The sequence below is a fragment of the Ictidomys tridecemlineatus genome, chromosome 10 (assembly GCF_052094955.1).
Source record: "Ictidomys tridecemlineatus isolate mIctTri1 chromosome 10, mIctTri1.hap1, whole genome shotgun sequence".
NCBI classification, from domain to species: domain Eukaryota; kingdom Metazoa; phylum Chordata; class Mammalia; order Rodentia; family Sciuridae; genus Ictidomys; species Ictidomys tridecemlineatus.
Window position 1 is genome coordinate 13,500,759 of NC_135486.1, and position 20,249 is coordinate 13,521,007.

A 20,249-nucleotide genomic window follows, 5' to 3' on the forward strand; every position below is an offset into this window, starting at 1 on the left:
GGGGAGAGGAAGCTCTAGGGGGGGATTCAGGTCTAGGAGGCCCTGGAGATGCCAGTTAGACTCAGTTTTTAAGGCTGTTTGTTTCTTGAGCTCCTTAACTGCCTCCAGGGAACAGGTTCCCTTAGAGCCCTCAGTGGGCCCCTGGAGACCCTCAGGGGGGCTCTGGGTGGTCCAGAGGCAGCAGAGAGCCTCCTCCCTGGATGAGAGCCCATTTCTTTGAGCAACATCCAGCTCGGGGCTTGTTACCTACACTTCTCTGTCTCCCTTAACTCGATCCCCCAAGCCCTCCCACCCCCCAAGTCGCTTTTGTTTCTCCTTAGATGTGGCCGTGCTCTGTAGATCATAGTTCCTCCTTCCTGTCGAGGCAAGAGGTCAGGACGCTGGTGCGGTCCATAAGCCGGACCAGGAGAGGGGACCGCCCCCGCCCACAACGGGGATGGCGTACTCCAGTGGAAATCGCCCGCAGAAGTTTGAGGTCACTGAACTTTTCCACCGAAACCCTCACCTAGATTACTCGACCCCAGGCTGTTTACTGCACAGATCCCCGCGGGTAAGTCAAGCCTCTGGCGGCCCCCCGCCCCAGCCCGGTGCGCGCTCACGCGGGCGTTCTGTCTCGCCACCCTCCGCCCGCTCCCTCGCCGGAGAGCTGCGGTGCCCGGACAGCGATCTCTTCTGTTTGGATACAGCTCCCGTCTTCCTTTCTCCTTTGTTAGTCCCCAGGCTGTCCCCTCTGGGGGGCATGTGTACGAGATCTCTTTCCGATTGCCAGAAATTTCTTTTCCACTGTGTGGGCAGGAGACAGATATTTTTTTCTAAACTGTCTCCCTTCTCATTTATTTATTTGGTTTTCCATTTCTCTCCCTCACCTCCGCCTGCCCTCCTTCCCCCTTCTTTCTGTCGATTTCTCCTTATTCCTCCTTCAATTTCACCATCTCTCCTCCCCCTCTCTCGGTTCCCCTGCCCCCACCCCTTTGCTCTTTTAAAATAATTCAGCGATGTCTTGGGAATACTAGCACCCCCTCCTCCTTCAGCTGAGCGCGGGACTCTGCGTTAATTCAAGGTAAGCCCCGCTTCTGGCTGCCGAAGCTGTGTCTGGCTGCGCCCTGGCGCGGGTTGCCAGCGGGGCTGCGCTGCGCTCCCAGCGGCGCAGCGGCTCTGGCCCGGGTGCCGCTACCTGTTGGGGGTGCGTGGACCTCGGAGATTCCTAGTTAGCCAGACCTTCTCGGGATCTCCCTCCACCACGGTCTTCCTTTGCCCCTTTGCAACTTCTGTGGCAATTGCCCGGGCGGGGAAACCGCGGTTTGGATTTTTGGAGCAGAGTGGTGTGCCCCTTGCCGGGGCTCCCAGGGGTGACAACTCGCGGGTGGTTTGGCGTTTCTCACCCCGCAGCTAGGGAGGCCCGCTCGCTGCCCGAGGAGGGGAGCGGAGACCAGCCCCGAGCAAGTGCAGGCCTGGGGTTTTCTGCGAGCTTGCGGGCCTCCAACAGCCGTTTCCATTGCCTCCCCCGTGCCGGCGGCTCGGCCAGTGCTTGGTACTGGGAAGTTTTGTGGGGGACCGTTTGAGGAGAGGACACTGGAGCAGGGGCCGAGCTTCCAGCGAAGTTTCTGTGAAGGGAGCTGCGTGCAGCTGTGGGGCTACTGGGGACTGGTGTAGGGTGGCCTGGCTGTCTCTGGAGCCACTAGTCAGAGCGGGGCAGGTGGGTCCTTTCCTAGGAGGGGGCTGGGAATTGGGACTTGGCGAGGGCGGGGTGGGGAGAGTACCAAGAGGAAGCCAGGCTACTTAAAATGACTTGCTTTTTGACTAGGTTTGGGTTTCCCTGCACGAGGGCGGTTGCTCATCTCTTTCAGGGAACGAACACCCAGGTCTCTGTGCCCTTTTGCTTGTGCAGGTGCCCAGGAAAGACTGATGGCAGGTGCTCCCCTCCCCCTCTCTGGGTCCCCTCTCCTTGATATTTAGGCTCCCTCCTCACACTGGGGACCTAGATGGTAGTTTGGCCATTTGCTGAGATGTGTGTGTGTGTGTGTGTGTGTGTGTGTGTGTGTGTGTGTGTGTGATCCTCCTCTCTGCTGCCGGGGTTTGTGACTGTGACCCTTCAGAGCCAGTGGTTCAGGCTGAGTGGGTAGGTGGGTGACCTGGATCTGGGGTCTTGTAATGATTCAGCTCTTCCCTTTGGAGGCCTGGGTGAAGGAACCCTGATTATTCTTACTTATTCTTGGGGGCTGAGAACCACACTGTGTCATGGAGACATCATCATCCTCAGAGGAAAGGCTGGGAGCCAGGACAGATAAGTCCAGAGGAGAGGCTGTGAGAGCTGAACTCAGGGAAGTGTTTTCACAAAAGAAAAGGGTATTTTTGATGCTTAATGAAGAGCTTTGCTTTGTTTCCTCTGACATCAGAATCAGCCAAAAAGGGGCTTCCTCTACTGGGGATGGCAGTTCCAAGAGGACTCACCTATGGAAAACATGGGGCTTCCTCTCCTGCACATGTGTGGGTCTTGTAGGATTGTGCAGCTATCTCTGTAATCTAGAAGAAAATGACCTTTTCTTGCTATTTGATTCAGTTCTACTGTTCTGGTCAACTGAGATGCTATATCACTTGGTAATGTAGGGTAATCACATCATTCATTGTCCAAGCCAGGTCACTTGTAAGAGTCAATCAATATACATTAGTAATACACATGGACAATGGAGACTGTCCATACAGGTAGAGATAAATGAGTGTCCTAAGAGTAACTGGTTGGAAAAAGGGACAATTCACAAGGCTATATGCTTGCTTTCATGTCATTTTGATCTTGCATCTTCCTTCAGATTTTAAAAGGACTTTATTTCAGTTCCTTCTGAAAATCCATATTCAATATACAAATTTCTTTCTTTTGTTGAACTCCCTCTCCAACTTTGCCAGTCCCCCTGTAACGCCCCTTCCTGGGATGGAACTTCATGCTCTGACATTGCAGGGATCACAAATTGAGAGTGATTTACATGGAGCTGTTTCTGTCCCTCTGTCTGCTTCACTGTGATATTTATGAGGCTGGGGCTCCCAGGAGGCCATCCTTCTGCCAGGAATTGTGAGTGTTGTGTTGATGGCAGCATGATATACGGTGACCCGCACTGTCACACAGTTGAGCTATTGGATCAGTGCCGTCATAGCTTCTCCCTTGCTCTGAGACTGGGTATATGTGTTGGGCTTGAGAGAGCGGACGGGAGAGAAAAATCCTACCTGCTGCCTGGGTTTTAGGCTGAGAAAATCATGTTCCAGAATCACCCTTTTGCAGGAAAATGCCTGATTTTTATTTCCTTGCTGTGCAAGGGAGTGAAGTAGAGGCATCTTAGGTACACGTCAGTCACACCTCCAGTCCCCTGGGAGCCGTGGATCTGCCAGACAGCCAAATCCCTGCAGGGCTTCAAAAAGTTTAGCTACTATTTATTGAGAGCTTATTATTTTCCAGCTACTACATCAAGCAGTTTCCAGATATGATTGTGATGAATCCTTACCCAATCCTGTTAAATAGGTATCTCCATTTTAGAGATGAGGAAGTGAAAGTTCAGAAAAATTAAGTAACTTGCAAGTTCACCCAGCTATGAGGTGGCAGAGCTGGGTTTCAATTCTATGGCTAGCTGACGGTGCCACACAAGGCATCCTGTTGGGCTCGCAGATTTAGTCCTAGCTGCTCAGGGCTCTGGGCTGGGTTCTTGACTCACGCTACCCTGTCTTTTCTGTCAGCAGTGTCCTTGCTTGGTGTCTATGAAGTGTGTGATTTCATCCCCTACCTGGCCACTTGGACTACCCCCAGAATGATCTTGCTCCTGAATCTGAGTCCAGTGTGCTCATGAATACTGGTTGGGGGTATGATTGTCTGAGGGACAGGCAGTATACACGTCACCATTGGAGTCAAGAACAAGGCAGGATGGAAAAGCAACTGCCCAGTCCCCTGACTCTGAACCCAGCTCAGAGCCCTGAGCAATTAGGAACAAATCCGTGAGCCAAATGCTGACCCCACACAGTTAGGTGGCTGCAAGTTGAATCAGTGACTGACCAAGTTGGCTTGGAAAGGGTTTTCTCACCCTTCGGCTTCCTCAAAAGTAATTATGTAGACTAGCAGGAAAACTGAACATTGATACGTTGCTCAGATCCTCTCACTTTTATGAAGATCAAAATAAAACCTCAAGTGGATAACTCCAGACATTGCTTCCAACTATTCACCATCCCTTTTTACTATGTGGCACCATAACTTACGAGACCTGGGGGGAAAGGTGGCAGGGAGGTGATTGGGTCGGAATGTGGTAGGTAAAGAGTATTGGCCCCAGAGACCCTTCTGTGATTCTCCTCTGCCTCTATTCTTTATTCTTTGTCTCTCCCTCATACCCTTGACTAGTCATACAGTAGAATTTTTCTTTGTTTGCTATATTTACCGAATAGGGATTTTATTCTTTGTTCTTAATTTTAAAAAAAGTGATGAGGAACATTTTACATTTCTACTTCTTAAAAGACAATTGAGTAACTCTTGACTTATTTAATCTTGATTGATGTTTTTTTTGAATGTAATGATCTTAAATAAAGCAGAGGTTCCACCCTTTCCTTGGTGATGGGTTTCATTGTGATGGGTGAACACACAACTTCCAGCTCCTCTTTTTGTTGATCTCAGACTGCCTTAGTGAACTGTTCAGCGCTGGAGACCCAGGTGCATTTGCCTCTGTTCCCAGGGGAGGAGGATCAGCTTGTCAACCTTAGACCTCGGGTGCTGGCTCAGGGTGGCCCCCAAGGAGGAGAAAGGAAAGGAGAGGAGATAACTAAGGTGTAGATGGATGGGGTGAGCATTTGGCTCATGGATTTGGTCCTAGTTGCTCAGGGCTCTAGGTGTGGATCTGTGTCAGGGGCAGTGGGCAGTTGCTTTTCTCTCAGCCTGGGGTACAAAGCCCCGAGTGCGTGCCTCAGTTCTGACACTGAGCACCGCCCCCACCCCCAGCTTCTTTCCTTCCTCCCTCTCCTGCCTTCCTTCCTTCCTTCCTTCCTTCACTATATCTCCAGTGCCTGTTCTGGGCTGGAGGCTGATTTGTGTATTGGTAATGCAGTCGTAAACATGATGGTCAAATATTCTACTTCTGTGAAATTTATATTTTATTGCAGAGAAAGACACAGTAAGTAGACAACACGTGTGAAAAAAAATCAGCACATGATGAAAGTCATCCAGAGAATTAATATTGGGCAACGTGGCAACAACTGGGCAACTCTTTAGGTTGGGATGTCAAAGAAAACTTCTGAGGAGGTAATATTTAAACTGAGATCAGAATGATAAAGAACAAAATAGGATTCATATCATCAACTTCCTCCTCCTCCTCCTCCTCCTCCTCCTCCCCTTCTTCTTCTTCTTCTTCTTCTTCTTCTTCTTCTTCTTCTTCTTCTTCTTCTTCTTCTTCTTCTTCTTCTTCTCCTCCTCCTTCTCCTCCTCTTCCCCCTCCCCCTCCCCCTCCCCCTCCCCCTCCCCTTCCCTCCTCCTCCTCCTCCTCCTCCTCCTCCTCCTCCTCCTCCTCCTCCTCCTCCTCCTCCTCCTCCTCCTCCTCCTCCTCCTCCTCCTCCTCCTCCTCCTCCTCTTCTTCTTCTTCTTCTTCTTCTTCTTCTTCTTCTTCTTCTTCTTCTTCTTCTTCTCCTCCTTCTCCTTCTCCTTCTCCTTCTCCTCCTCTCCCTCCCCTCCTCCTCCTCCTCCCCTTCCCCTTCCTCCTCCTCCTCCTCTTCTTCTTCTCCTTCTCCTTCTCCTTCTCCTTCTTCTTCATGCTTTCTAGTTATACAGAGTAGTAGGGTTCATCCCAACAAACCCATACATGCATGGAAATTGATTCCAGTTCAGGACCCCCCATTTTCCCTCAAACCATCATTTTTCTGTGATTTTATAAGGAATAAGTTAAATTGGTATATGAAAGTATTTTATAAACTATAAAATAAAATCAGTACATTTTATATCTTATGAGGCAAAAATCTTTGAGTGTGAGTATTGTAATTAATTAGTATTTGCAATTTCACCACCTAGCGTAGTAGTAATTTACATAGTAAATTACAAATGTAAGTTGGGAGTTCAGGGGAGATTTTTTTAAAGACATAAAATAAGATGATGCCTATGACAGGCTTTTGTCTAAAGAAGATCCTTTGCTTCTACTCTTGCCGGTAAGGGGCCTTCCTGGAGATTTCCATTCACTATGTTCCCTGGGCATCACCAGGACACAGAGAGATGGTGGGGGGTGGGCAGTACTGAGGAGAGAGAACTCCTGAGGAAGTTCAAGATTGCTCTTCTTGATATCCAGGGTCTTCTGAACTCAGAGCATGAGTGAGAGTAAGTGTGAGAGCAAGGTGAACTTATCTGAAATTGGGAAAAGATCCCACAGGCCTCCCTTCCACCTACATCTGAGAAGAAGCTAAACTTCCCTTTCTGTCCAGGGCACCCTCTCCATAGACTTCAGCTTCCTCCCACTTTGCCACATCTCTCTTCTGTCCAGCCAGTGCCAGGCTCATGGGGTATGGAGGAGACCAGTTGAATGTGACTGTGCAGACCTGCTCCCCTTCCCTGCCACTTCCCTGTGGGTTGAGTCAATGCAGCCCACCTATTGTCTCCAGTTCCATGAGTCACAGCTTTTCAAACGTGGAGGTGTGAATCATTCAACTTCTAGCCCTTGAGATGTCTTGGGTGACAGCTGAACCAGAAGGCTGTGTGCTTGCCCCTGTCCCTTGTTTCCCACTGCTTTATCTTGCTTCCAGACCCTTAGAGCCGAGATCCCATAGCCCTTCTCCAGGGCCACAGGTTAGTTTCTGGGGTACATGGGGTATTCGTTCTCATGGTAAGGACCCTTCAGGAAGAACACGCTGGTTTCTGGGCCAACAGTACAGTACCACCAAGAACTTCTCTGCCCCATCCCAGAGGTTTTGAATCAGAACTTTGGGAGGGGATCGCCTCCAGGTGAGAGTCTGAGGCACACCACAGTTTGACAATGACTGTTAGAAGGATGGGCGATACTGTTAGGGGGTGGGCAATATGGAGGAAATAGAGCTCCTATGTGTTAGATAGAGATGGAGGGCTTAAGTGTTGGGCACCCACCATGTGAGAGTTACTTGGTGTGTCTTACACCTCTTTAAGGTAGATGAATTGTTATTCCTGTTTTATTGATGAGATCAAAGGCCTCCAGAATCCAGGATGGTAGTAGGTGTTGGAACATGGATTTGACTCCAGTCTTTGCCTCAAAGCCAGAATTATTGGGATTTTAGACGCCTGTGAAAATGAAGATATTACTGGCGACATCTGTTACTGACCACTTACGTCTTAGTGCTAACTCCTTTCCTGGCCACTTCTAACAGATAGCTGAGAAGGGAGCTGGAACAGCTGGGCCGGGGATACCAGGGGACCTGATGGCATCTCCTGGCACTTTCTCTTTTGGCTAGTGATGGCTGAGTTCCTCCTCCAGGTGCGGACTGAGTGACTGATCCTTAAGTGTAGATGCTGCACAGTCCCACCCCTGGCTCTTTTCACTCATGGTACCCACTCTTCCAGAGGGTCTTCTTCCCTTCCCTTTGCTGCAGCCGATACCCACGTGCTGATGAGTTCCTCATTTGTTTTCCAACCCAGGATTCTCTTTTATGATTCAGAATTTCTCCCCAGCTGAATAGTGGATGTTTCTATTTCAGCCCTTCATAGTACCTCAAACTCATCTAAAACGGAACCCAGCATCATCATTTACCAGGTCTTGTCCTTCTGTCATATAGCTTCTTCCAGCAAATGGTACCATCACCCATTTTGTTGCCCAAGCCAGAGTGTGAATTGACTGTGACTCCTCTTCTTGCCATTTGCCCTGCTCTTCATCCACGGTAGATCAGTCTGACCTGCTTAGCCCTTCTCCATGAGGGCTTGGCTAAAGCAATGCCCTTTTCCCAGGAAGATTCTAGCACTCCCTCTGGGAGTCATCCATCCTTTTCCTTTGTACCCCGTTAGCATCTGTGCTTACCTCTAGCACCATAATTTTAGGTGATGATGTAATTGTTAGTCTCCCCCATAGTCTGTGAGATCCTGATAGCAGGAATCCTGTCTTTCATCGATGTCTCATCAATTCTTTGCTTTTACCAGGTGATGGGTAAGTTTACTGAATGTTGAAACAAGTAGAGAATCTACCCTGGAGCCTCCAGCAAATCCCAGTTCCCCTTCTTTCTGTGGGGCACCATCTTCCCTGGGGCTGAAGCACAGTTTTCACCTCTGTGACTTCGACAGGGGAGTCGAGGAGAGGAGAGGTCATGAGGCTGAAGTAGAGGAATTAAGCAGGATTCTATATTCCTTCCCCCAGGTTTTTCTTAAGATTGTTTCAGTTATCACTGTATACCCAGGGCTCCTCAGTATGTTGTCTGCAACATACTAGGTGCTAGATTAAATTTCAGAGCAAGCTGTGGCCAAGGACAAGAACAAGACAAGGATAAGATCTACAATAAGATCTCATTCCCATGGCTTTGAATACCACCTTTATACTCCAAACTTCTGAAATTGTTAGTTTTTACTGCTTTTACTGCTAGTCATCCTAAAACTTGGAAATTTACCATTTCTCATAATTCTAGGCTTTGGCTGGGTAGTTCTTGTGTTCTTAGCTGGTTTGATTAAAATTGGATTGTTTAGCTTGGTGTCACTCACATCTGTGGACCATCAGCTGGGATGGCCAGCCATGTGGCTGCAGCAGGGGTCCCAGCAGCAAGTATATCTCCATCCAGGGTATCCCTGCCCTGCTCTCCCTGTGCAAACCTGGTAATGGATTTCAGAACCTGGCAGCTCTGAATTGACCACACGCCCCATAGTTGGAAGTCTGCTGGGCACATTCTTAGGTCATCACACAGCTCAAAACAATCCCATGTTTCCACTTGTAGCTCAGACCTCTCTTCCAAGCTTCAGACCTCTATATCTAGTGTTATTCTTAATGTGTCCACTTGATGTTCTCAGAGGCATCTCAAAGTTTACACATCCAAACTGAACTCTTGGTCTGACTGCCAGATCTGCTTGTCTTCCAGTTGTCTTTGTTTTGATGAATGGCCCCTTCCTCTGACTCAAGTCCCCACATAGCCAATCCTTCATGAAAGTCTGTCAGTCTTACACCTCAGTATCTCTCTCTACCTTTGCTCTCTACTGGCTGGACCAAGCTGCCATCATCTCTGACTTGAGTGACCCCAACAGCCTCCTGACTGTTCTGTTTCTTCTTTGGTCCCCTTCACAGCCCCATGTCCACGTGGTAGCCTGCATGATCTTGAAATGTAGATATGATCATGCCACTTCCCAGCTTGATCAAGATCTTAGCCAAGGCCTATTGCCCTGCATGCACCAGCTCTCCACATACTCCAGCTTTAGCCCACATCTCTCTCCTACTGCCTTCCAGCTACTCTGGATTCCTTTAGAATCTTATCATGGCTGGGCCTTTGCACAAACTGTCCTTTTCTGAGCCTCTCCCATCCTCTGGCTCCCGTTGGTTAAGGCCTAGCATTGGTTCAGTTCTCAACTTGAATGTCAATTCAAGAATTTCAATGAGATCTTTGAGCTGTACAGACAGCTACCATCAACCTACCTAATTTAGATCCCTCTGTTACCCTCTTTTATAGTATCCTTCACTGTTACAGCACTCTCCCCAGGCTTATGTATTTCTTAGTTTAATGTCTCCATCTCCCAGACAGAAAGTTCTCTGAGGATAGGATTATGTTTGTATTCTTCATGGCTGTGTTCCCACTCTCAGTACTGTGCCCAGCACATGTCGGTAGCTCAGCCACTGTTGGATGAATGAATGTGGGTCTCCGGGAGTGAAAGAGAGAGGGGGAGGCTGGGACTTGTGGGGACTCACTGCTTGCAGTCTTTGGCTCAGGAGGAATAGAAGCTGCTCTCATTCTGAGAATGTGAGCTCCCGTGGGCGAGAACTGTGCCTCGACCCAGCCCTGTTCCTCCCTGCACACTGCCCAACCCCCATTCCCATCATCCTCCACCCACCCACCACCCTCCAGACCTTCTATAACTGAAGGCCTCCAAGGAGAGAGTGCTGATCAGTTATTGCAGGTGACTTCTTTTCTCTGAATGTGAGCTTCCCCCATCTATGTAGGGATAGTACTTACCTCTTAGGACCTGGGTAAATATTGAATCGATATAAACAATCAGCAGATATTAGGTAGAGAAAGTCAAAGCGGCTTTGAGAACGGGAGATGGTGCTGGGCTCCTCTGGGAGGGCAGAGTGGCAGGTGGAGCTCTGGCTGAGTCATCATAGTGCCTGCAGCCCACCCTCTCAATCTGCTGTCCTCCAGCATCTCAGAGCCTCAGGCCCAGGAAAAGTTGATTAAATGAGCATATGAAATATTTGTGGGAGGCAGATGGTACAAATTGCCTTGGATCCCACATCCTTTTAGGCGTGGCTGTGGTGGGGGTGTAAAGTGTTGGGGCTTGGGGGATGCTGGTTTGTAGAGGCCATTCAAATCCGAAAGAGAACTGAGCACACACACACACACACACACACACACACACACACACACACACCAAAAAACCCCTCAAATTGCACCTGATTTTATTGTTTTTCTCTTCTTTTCTAAGTCTTCTCGGCCCCATTCTCAAAGTCAAAATATGAAGTACCAATGAAACAATTTGCTTTGTAAACTGTGGAGCTTGTAAAATATGTATAACATCAGCTGTTCCACGGGAGCTAGCTCCTGTTTGCTGTTTTATTTGACTTCTAAAGGCAGAGGATGATTGAGATTTGCACTGCTGTTAGCCTGTCATTAAAGAATTTTAATTTTTGTTTTCATTGATCCAGAAACAATCCCTTCTTTTTTTGTGGGGTAGGGAGCACATATTAACATTTGAAGGAGCTCTAATAGCCCCTAAATCCAGCATGTCAAAAAATTAACTTCCAGTGTTATGATTCTTCACTTTTGCAGTCAGAGAACCCTTTTAAAGTCTGATGAGGGCTGAGTTGTGGCTCAGTGGTACAGCACTTGCCTAGCATGTGTGAGGCACCGTTGGATCCTCAGCACCACATAAAAATCAATAAAATAAAGGTCTAACATCTGATGAAAGTGCTGGACTCCAACTGTTAAAATGCACACTCCAAATCCTTGCATGAAATCAGGGGACCCCGGAACTGAAAGCCCCCCTGGGTGGAGCCTGGGTGGGATTGAGAATGAATTGGCCACAAGAGGACTGGCCAGAGCTTGCCCTCACGGTGAGCCTGGTGGGAGAGGAGTCACCCAGGCAGGGACGTTTCCATCCTCAGGGTGCACAATGGCCCTCCCTGAGAATTCGTCCTGTATCTTTCAGGAGGGGGGCTCCTTCCTCAGCTGTGGGCCCTGATGCTATTGAGAGGGCCCACAGGAAGTGGTTCAGAGTGAGACGTGGAGGCTGAGTGAGGCGGATGGCATCATTTCACCCTCTTCCTGCCTGGATGCCCTGGAAGTCTGTGGAAGGGGACCCCTGAAGGACCTCAGCCTTCACTGCCTTCATTTCCTCTCCTGAAGTGCCCTGCCTTCTCCTCTCTGCCCATCTTCCAGGGTCTCACTGCCTGCAGGGAATACTTAGACTCTCCCCAAGCCCATCACTGCCTCTCGGAATCAACGTCACCTAGAACCCTCACATCCTTTGGTGCTCAATGTTCCCTCACTGCCTTGCCACTTTTGCTTAACTTTTTTGAATTAACTTTTTATTGGGGAAAACTCCAAACATATACTAACGTAGAGAGGATAGTATAATGAACCCTGAGTACCTAACTTTAATATTATCAACGCATGGCCAATGTTTTCTACATAAACTTCCCACAGTACCTCCCCGCTGGATTATTTTCAAGCAAATTCCAGCCATCATATAATCCCATCTGTAAAATTTTTGAGCACCAATCTCTTGAAGATAATGGATTAAAAACCCATGATAGCATTATTTTACAACCCCAAATTAATAATAAACTCTTTCCTATCTTTAAATGTCTAGTTGGTGTTCAAATTTCTCCAGTTGCATGAATTTTTTTTTTCTATAGTTGGCTTGTTTGAATCAGAATCTAAGTAAGGTTTTCATATATTATGTTTGGTTGAAAGTTACTTAAACCTTAATCTGTAGATTCCCTTGCCCACTTTGTTTTGGGCCTTATAGTTTGTTTAACATACTTGTACATTTTTTTCCCCTGTAGATTTTCCCATATTGTGAATTTTGCTGCTTGTATCCCCACTGAGTTGTTGAAGATTTCTGTTCACTGGTACTTAAGTCCATTTGATTCAGGTTTGGATGTTTATTTTTTTTTTTGCAAGATGGCTTCCTTGGGGTGGTAAGTGCTTCCATTACAGGCCCGTAATGTCTGGTTGTCTCTCACCTTGGGGCATTAGCAGCCACTGACGATCATTACCTAGATCATGGTTGGTGACATTTTCGGAAAAGGATCAGACAGTAAATATTGTAGTCTGTGGGCCATGTGGTCTCTGTCTCAACTGCTGAGTGCTGTCACTATAGTCAGGAAGCAGCTACAACCAGTATATAAATGGCCAGCATGGATGGGTTCCAATAAAACTTTTTTTAACAAAGGCAAGCAGGCCAGATGTAGTCCAAGGGCCCTGGTTTGCTGGCCTCTGTCTAGATAGTTTGTTTTATTATGTGCTTATAAAATTCTTACATTCTAATGCTATTATTCCTTCCTTATTTATGGAATTCTTTCCAAAGAGTAACTTGCCTTGTACTATTTGATGATTCCACTCTTCCTGAACACCCATTAATGTTGCTCCCCTCTGCCTGACTCCACCAAAATTGTGCTTCTTAAGATCATCAGTGGCCTGCCTGTTGATCAGTCAACTTTCAGTTCTCATCTTGAGATCCTTGACCTATCAGATGATCACTCTCCCTCCTTGAAATGCTCTCTTCATCTAACTTTTAGGACGTAACACCTTCTCCTGGTGCTTTTCCTACCCCATTAGTAACTTCTTAGTGGTTTTTGATAATTTTTCTTCATCAACAGCCTGTGGGTGTTGGATATCCTGGGACACAGTCCTCTGACTTCTTTATCTACAATCACTCATCTAGGGTCTGATTTTAAATGCCACCTATTATGGTTTGGCTCTGCAATGTCCTCCAAAGCTCATGTGTTGAAGGCTTGGTCCCCAGTGCAGCAGTGTTCAGGGGTGGGGCCATTGGGTAGTGATTGGGTCAGGAGGGCTCTGCCCCATCAGTGGATTAGGCCCATGAACTCAATGGGCTTTGGGGAGGTGGGGGGAACCATAGGAGCTGGGGCCTAGAGGGAGGAAGTAGGTCCCTGGAGCATACCTTTGAAGGGCATAGTTTGTCCCCAGCCCCTTCCTCTCTCTCAATGCTCTCTGGTCACCATGAGATAAGCAGCCCTACTTTACAATGCCCTCTCTGCCATGATGCTCTGACTCATCATGGGCCCATAGCAATGGCACTATCCGATCATGGACTGGGACTGTGCCAAAATAAACCTTTCCCCCTTTGAGCTGATTTTCTCAGGTTTTGTCACAGCGATACACCCATAGACAGATGACTTCTAAACACACAGCTCTCAGCTGCTCTTCTCCTTGAACACTAAATACGTCGATCCAGTTGTCCCTGAGATGTTTCCACATGGGCATCCGAGAGGCATGACAAACTTTCCATGTCCAAACATGAATTCTTGCTCTTCCCCACAAAACCTGCTCCTTCTTCAGTATCCCCTATTTCACATAACTTCTTCCTTGGATAGCTCAGGCATCCTCCTTGACATCTCTCTCTCTCTCACTCCTTGCATCAATGCTATTGAGTTTGTCTTCAAAATATACCCATTTCTTATCACCTCCACTGCTTGCAGCCTGGTCTGAGCTACGCCTCCCCTGCACTGTGGCAACGGCCTACTTCTAACTGAAGCAAGTGTCACACTGCCCTACTTGGAGTGTGTTCTCAACCCAGTGTCCCAAGGGGCCCTTTATAAATGCTAAGGTAGACTACCTTATTCCCCTATTCATCCTCCAGTGACTTCCAGTCTCACTGAGTAGAAGTCAGAGTCCTTGAAACACCTATGGGGTCTGGTACCTGCCCCGACCTCTCACCTCTCTGACAACTTTTCCCCTTCCTCTGTTCCAGTTCACGGGCCCCTGGCTGTGCCCCAGGTATGCTGGGCACACTTTGCCTCTGGCCCCTTTGCTTGCTCTTCCCTTTCTCTGGTGAGTTCTTCCCTAGATAGCTGTGTGGCTTGACTCTCACTCACCACCTTTAGGTCTTTGCTGGAACATCACTTTACCAGGGAGTGCCCTCCCTGAGCATGTGGCTATTTCCTGCCCTCTGCACTCTGGGAGAGACAGTCAGGGTCTCCAGGCAACGGGAGTGGGGATGGATGTCCTTTCTCCTGGAGACTGCTAGGGAAGCTGACTCGTTGCAGACTATGCCGGGAACAAACAGCTCCCTGCCTGTCCTTGTCCTCAGCCCTCAACTACAGTTGAAGTCTGATCTGCTCCTTGAAATTACAAGATTCTCTTTGGATTCACAGCTGGCCTTGGGGTGTTTTCTTCTGTCCCACATCCTGCTGCAATGTTTTATCCCAGGGCCTGGAGCCTAGAACTTGTGCTGTACAGAAAAAGGCAGAAGACTTTGGGCCTTTCTTGTCTATCATCCAAGGAGGATCATGTCTCTCCACTCATCTATGCAAAAATCGTGTCTGTCATTTTGAATTAGAATCCTAACCTGACATATGGTCCCTGCTGGGGGAATATGGATGATGTAATAAAGCAGAGGCGTCTGCAAGGTGGCCCCCTGAGGTCTTTCCCCAGCCAAGCTGCTCATGTCCAGTCCTGGGCCCCGACTCCACAGCATCACGGACTCTCTGAGCCATATGGGGCCATTTGTGACCACACAGTGGAGCCCTCTGAATTGCTTCTGCAGCATGTCTGGTAGGCTGGCTCCTTCTCAAGATGGCCCACTCTATTTTCAGACAGTCCTAATCATTAGAAAGCACTTGAGATCTTCTACTGGATTGTATCTGCTGTTTTTCTTCTTGAGGCTACTTCTGTCAACACTTACTCCTAAAACACGGGATTGAGTGAAGATGGAGACAGAGGTCCCATTTGCTATGTGGCAATGGTCTTCAAGGCAGGAATCCATCCCCTTCACCTCTGTGTTCCCAGTGCTTGGTGCAGTGCCTGGGGCTGGTAGGTGCCCGTTATCTGTTTGTTAAGACAATAATAGATAAGAGACTGCAACTTAGCATGCACTCCTTGGAGGCCCAGTGCACCCCAAAACACCCTACTCCTGTGCTATTGTTGCTATTCTCTACATGAGGAAACTGAGGCTTGGAAATGTTTAGCATCTCATCTAAGGTGACAGTGATTAAGTAGAAGGTCAAGGCTTCGGATCCAGGAGGGTTGACTGTAGAATCATACACTTTTTCATGTATTATTCAAGGTTTTTTTCTTTTCTTTCTTTTTTATTTTTATAGTGGCAAAATACACATAACAAAAAATTTACCATGTGAGCCATTTTTAAATGTGTGATTTAGTGGCATTAAGTACTTTCATGTTGCTATGCAGCCATAATCACCTTCTGTATCCGGAAGTTTTTTTTCCCTTTCCCAGGTGTAACTCCAGATCCATTGACTATTAACCCATTCCCCATTCCTCATTTGAATGGCAACAACCATTTGACCCTCTGTCTTTATGAATTCGACTTCTCTAAGGACTAAGATAAGTAGAATCATACAATATGAAATATTTCATTCTTTTTTCAAAGCGGGTTTTAAAAATTTACTGTAATTTTGTGAGTCATGTTGCCATATGTAGGGGTGTACCAACATCTGTTGGTGTCCCTGCTTTCCAATGTTTTTGGGATTCTATTGTTTTTTGTTCTCCATTGCTGGGTAACTTGATCATTCTGCTTAATTATTCTGAGGAAGTGTCATCCTGTTTTCCACATTTTACATTCCCACTGAAAATATATGAGGGTTCTAGTTTTTCCACACTCTTCACCCAAACTTGTGTTTTTCTTTTCCTTTTTTAAACAATAGCCATCCTAATGGGTATGAAATGTTATTTCATTGTGGTTTAGCTTTATATTTCCCTAGTGATTAGTTATATCGAGCATCTTTTCGTGTACTTATTAGTCATTGGTGTATATCTTTGGGGAAATGTGTATTCAAATTCTCTGCCCACTTTTTAATTTTTTTTTTTTTGTTGTTGAATGGTATAGGTTCTTCGTATGTTCTGGACTGATCTCTTATCAGATCCATGATTTGCAAATATTTTAGCATTCTGAAGGTTGATATTTTCACTTTGTCAGTAGTGACTTTTGGTGAAGTCCAGTTCATCTATGTTTTCTGTTGTTGCCCATTCTTTTGGCATCATATCCAAGAAACCATTGCCAAATTCACTGCCATGAAGATTTCTCTCTATATTTTCTTCTAAGTGTTTTATAGTTTTAGCTCTGTTTAGGTCTTTGATCATTTTGATTTTTGTATATGGTGTAAAGTAAGGGACACATTTTTTTGGGGGGGAGGGGGCACATGGAGATCTAGTAAATTTTGTTCTTTTTCAAGATATTTTGATTATTCTGGATCCCTTAGGCTTCTGTATGAATGTTAAGATTGGCTTTTTTGTAAAAAATGCCATTGGGATTTTGAAACATTTTTTTTTTTTTGCATTGAATCTGTAAGTCTCTTTGGATAGTATCAATGTCTTAAGGATATCAAGTATTTTAGTCTATGAACATGGGATGACATTCCATTTTTTTGTGTCTTTAATATCTTTCAATAACATTTTGTAGTTTTCATTGTCTCTTACTTTAAAAGTTCTATTTATTTAAAAAATTTCCCACAGCCACCTAGTTACTCCATTGATATCACTAAAAATGGTACAATGGTTACATTTTCTTGTGTAATGAATGTTCTATTTCCATATATATAAATAAAGTTATAATGTATAAATTTTTCAAAAACAAATAATGACATATATAACTTACTGTTCTTCACCCCAATATTTTTCCATTTAAGAATTGATCTTGGAGTTCCTTCTAGATCAGGACACTGAAATCTCCCTCTGTGTTTTAAAGGCTGAATGCATTCCCTATGTTTAGTTGATCCGCTCTGGATGGACATATAATTAAAAAAAATTGCTATTTATGCCTCAGTGAATAAACATACAGATGTAACAAAAAACTTGCACACATGCAAATATATGTGAAGGAAGTATAATTGTAGATCCAAATGGTTTACAGATTTTGTGAGACAGCCGCATATTACCTTTCATGGAAGTTGGATAATTTATCCATCAACAGCATGGTACCAGATTCTTTGCATCCTTTGCCAGTGTTCTGTGTTATCAAACTTCTTTGGTCCTTTGACTATCAAAGAGATGAAAGATGGTATCTCCTATTTTATATGCATTTTTTTAATTGTGAGACTGAACATCTTTTCAAACATTTAAGAACCATTTATAATTTCTTTTCTGTGAATTGACTATTTATACCTTTTGCACATTTTCTTCTTAATTTGTAGAAATTCTTTGAATATTAAGAAAATTAGTCCTTTGTAGTATAAATGCAGGAAATGTTTTCCCAATTTGTAGTTTGCCTTTTGAGCTGTTTGTTGTTATAATGATTTTTATATTTTTATGCCGTTGAATGTATCCGTCTTTTTATTACTATTTTGGTATTTCAGTATCATCACAACCACAAAATTTAAACCTTTTCTTTTTTACTTCTGGCACTTTTACAGTTTTATTTTTTATACTTAGATCTTTGTTCATTGATAATTTATTTTGGTATAAAACTTGAGGAAAGGATCCTACTTAATTTTTTTTCCTTCACTCAACTCTCCCAGTACTATTCACTGAACTATTCATCTTTTCCTCACTGATCTGAAATTCAGTATTTCTTATAGGTATATATGTCTGTTCTAGCATTTTCTATTCCATTCTATTGGTTCATTGTCTATTTACATGAAAGAATGTATGTTTTAATTAATGCTGTTTTATATATAATATGCCTTAGTATATGGTGGGGCTGCTCAACTTTTGTACAATTTTTTTTAATCAAAAATTTCCTGGGTATTATTGTCTAAACTTTAATTTAAATTTATCTATCTCCCCCCGCAATTTATTAGTAATTTTATTGACAATGTATTCAGTTTATAATGAGCTTTAGGTACGAGAATGTACATCATTAGGATGTTAAATTTTAGGATTGCAGCAAGCATCCCTGAAGGAAAAGTCCCTTCGGCTCTGACATTTGCTCTAGACTTGGCCTGTGATTTATTACCTGGTTTCACTCTCAGAGGGGTGAGCTTGTTTGAGGCCCTTTATTATTATTTTACATTTATCTACAAAAATCTTTTATATATGCGACTTCGCTTGATCCTGACCATAATCTTAGGATGTTGAAGGAGACAGTATTCATCTGTGTCCATTTGAAGAGAAAGTAGTCAACACGTGAGCAGATGAAGGCCTAGATCACACAGGGGAGGGCAGCCTGGGACCAAGCTCCGACTTCCTGCCTTCCAGTCCAGATTCCTAGGACCCTCCCATTTCCTCATGGTGGCCCACCCTCCTGCCACACCTCCCAGAGGGCCTTTCTGCCCATCGTTTTTTGCGAATACCTCCAATTCCAGCCTTCCCACCTCAAAGCACAGACTTGCTGCTGTGGTTCTGGGCAGGGCTGAGCCTCAGACTACCTGCAGCACACCCTGCAGCCCCACCGAGAGATGCCAAGGTCTGGTGCTGGCTTCTCCTGCTCTGGGGACTTACTGAGGCAGCATTTGGGAAAGTTTGTCATTCCCAGGGGTTGCGTTGACAGGTTGACAGCCCAAATTGTTTCATGCTGCTGCCTTGATTTCTCAGAGAAAATGATGAAACTCCCCCACCTTCCTCTTCCCCTATCTAGACAAGGATTCATGGCACCTCACTCTTGCTTCTGCTGCATCAGGGGCCGTCTTGTGCCCTAGAGGAGGCTCAGTGTTCCTTGTCCCCCAGGGGACCTTTTTTAGGGCTCCAGGCCCAGCCAGGCTGCAAGAGGCGCACAGCTCCCTAGCAGACCGGGGATCAGTCCTGCGTGGGGGCAGGGGAAATGACACCCTCGGCCCTGCACACAGAGCACAGTTTCAATCAGTGTTAATCTCCTGCCTCCCTCCCTCCTTTCCATTTTATTTTTTATTAGCATGTAATCATTGTACATATTTATGGGGACCCAGTATGAAATCTCACTGTATGAATACAACATGTACTGATCAGATTGGGGTAATTAGCATTTCCATCTCCTTATCATTTCTGGGTATTTGGAGGCTTTGAGCTCTTCTGGTTCATTCAGCTATCCCACTTTGGGGTATCTATATCCGAAGGAAATTAAATCAGCATATCAAAGAGATACCTGCACTCCCATGTTTATTGGGCACAGTTCACAATAACCAAGATATGAATCAACCTAGGGGCCTGCTGACAGATGAATGGGTGAAGAAAATGTGGTATGTATCCACAATGGATTATTATTCAACCATAAAGAAGAATGAAATCCTGTCATTTACAGCAAAATGGATGGAACTGGAGGACATTATATTTACTGAAATAAGACAGGCACAGAAAGACAAACACTGCATTGCTCTCTCTCATATACAGAAGCTAAAAAATAGTCAATTTGTATGAATATGGTGATTACTAGAGATAGGGGAGGGTGGTGAGGAGTGGGGCTAGGGGGACACGGGGATGGGGTGCCAACGCATTTAGATAGAAGGAATAAGTGCTCCACAGCAGAGTGGGCCCCTCTAGTTCTTGTCCTTCCTTTACTCTTCTTCTGCTGTTCTCCAAACTATTCACTGCTCTTCACTCTACCCCTCTCTGCAACTGCACTGGACTCATTGTGTGGCCATCTTTCCTGGAGATTCATTCATTCGTTTATTCATTCATACAATAACCTTTTATTGAATGCTCACCCCATGGCAGACATGGGTCTGGGTGCTGAGGATATAGAGATAAAGAAGACAAAGACCTTGAACTCGGGAAGGTGGGAGGAGGTACCCAAGAAGCAAGTAACCAGACAAGAAAATAAAGGGGCATCCCACTGTAAAGAGAAGAATACCAGACAAGAAAGAGGGAGATTTGGGGGTCTCTTCCGAACTTGGTGGCTGAGGGAGTAGTCTGAGGAGGTGATATTTAACCTGAAACTGGAATGACAGGAAAGGGCCAACTATGCCCCATGCTAGGCTGTGTCAAGGCCCTGAGATGGACAATCCGCACACAGCATGCGGCTATTTTATTTAAGGAGCATCCTG

At 45.7% G+C, this 20,249-nt stretch overlaps 1 protein-coding gene across 11 annotated transcripts in view; it reads left to right on the plus strand.

The window, feature by feature from the left end:
• The first annotated feature begins 359 nt into the window (after window positions 1-359).
• Window positions 360-20,249, plus strand: part of Cacna1e (calcium voltage-gated channel subunit alpha1 E) — a 444,235-nt gene continuing 424,345 nt past the window's right edge. For 7 of the 11 annotated variants that reach the window (XM_078022435.1, XM_078022442.1, XM_078022438.1 and 4 more), the window contains exon 1: window positions 626-1,060. The gene's annotated coding sequence lies outside the window, so the exon portion shown is untranslated. Of the gene's footprint in view, window positions 551-624; window positions 1,061-20,249 lie in introns of those variants that run through there. The other 4 variants (XM_078022437.1, XM_078022439.1, XM_078022445.1 and 1 more) reach the window with 2 other exon arrangements.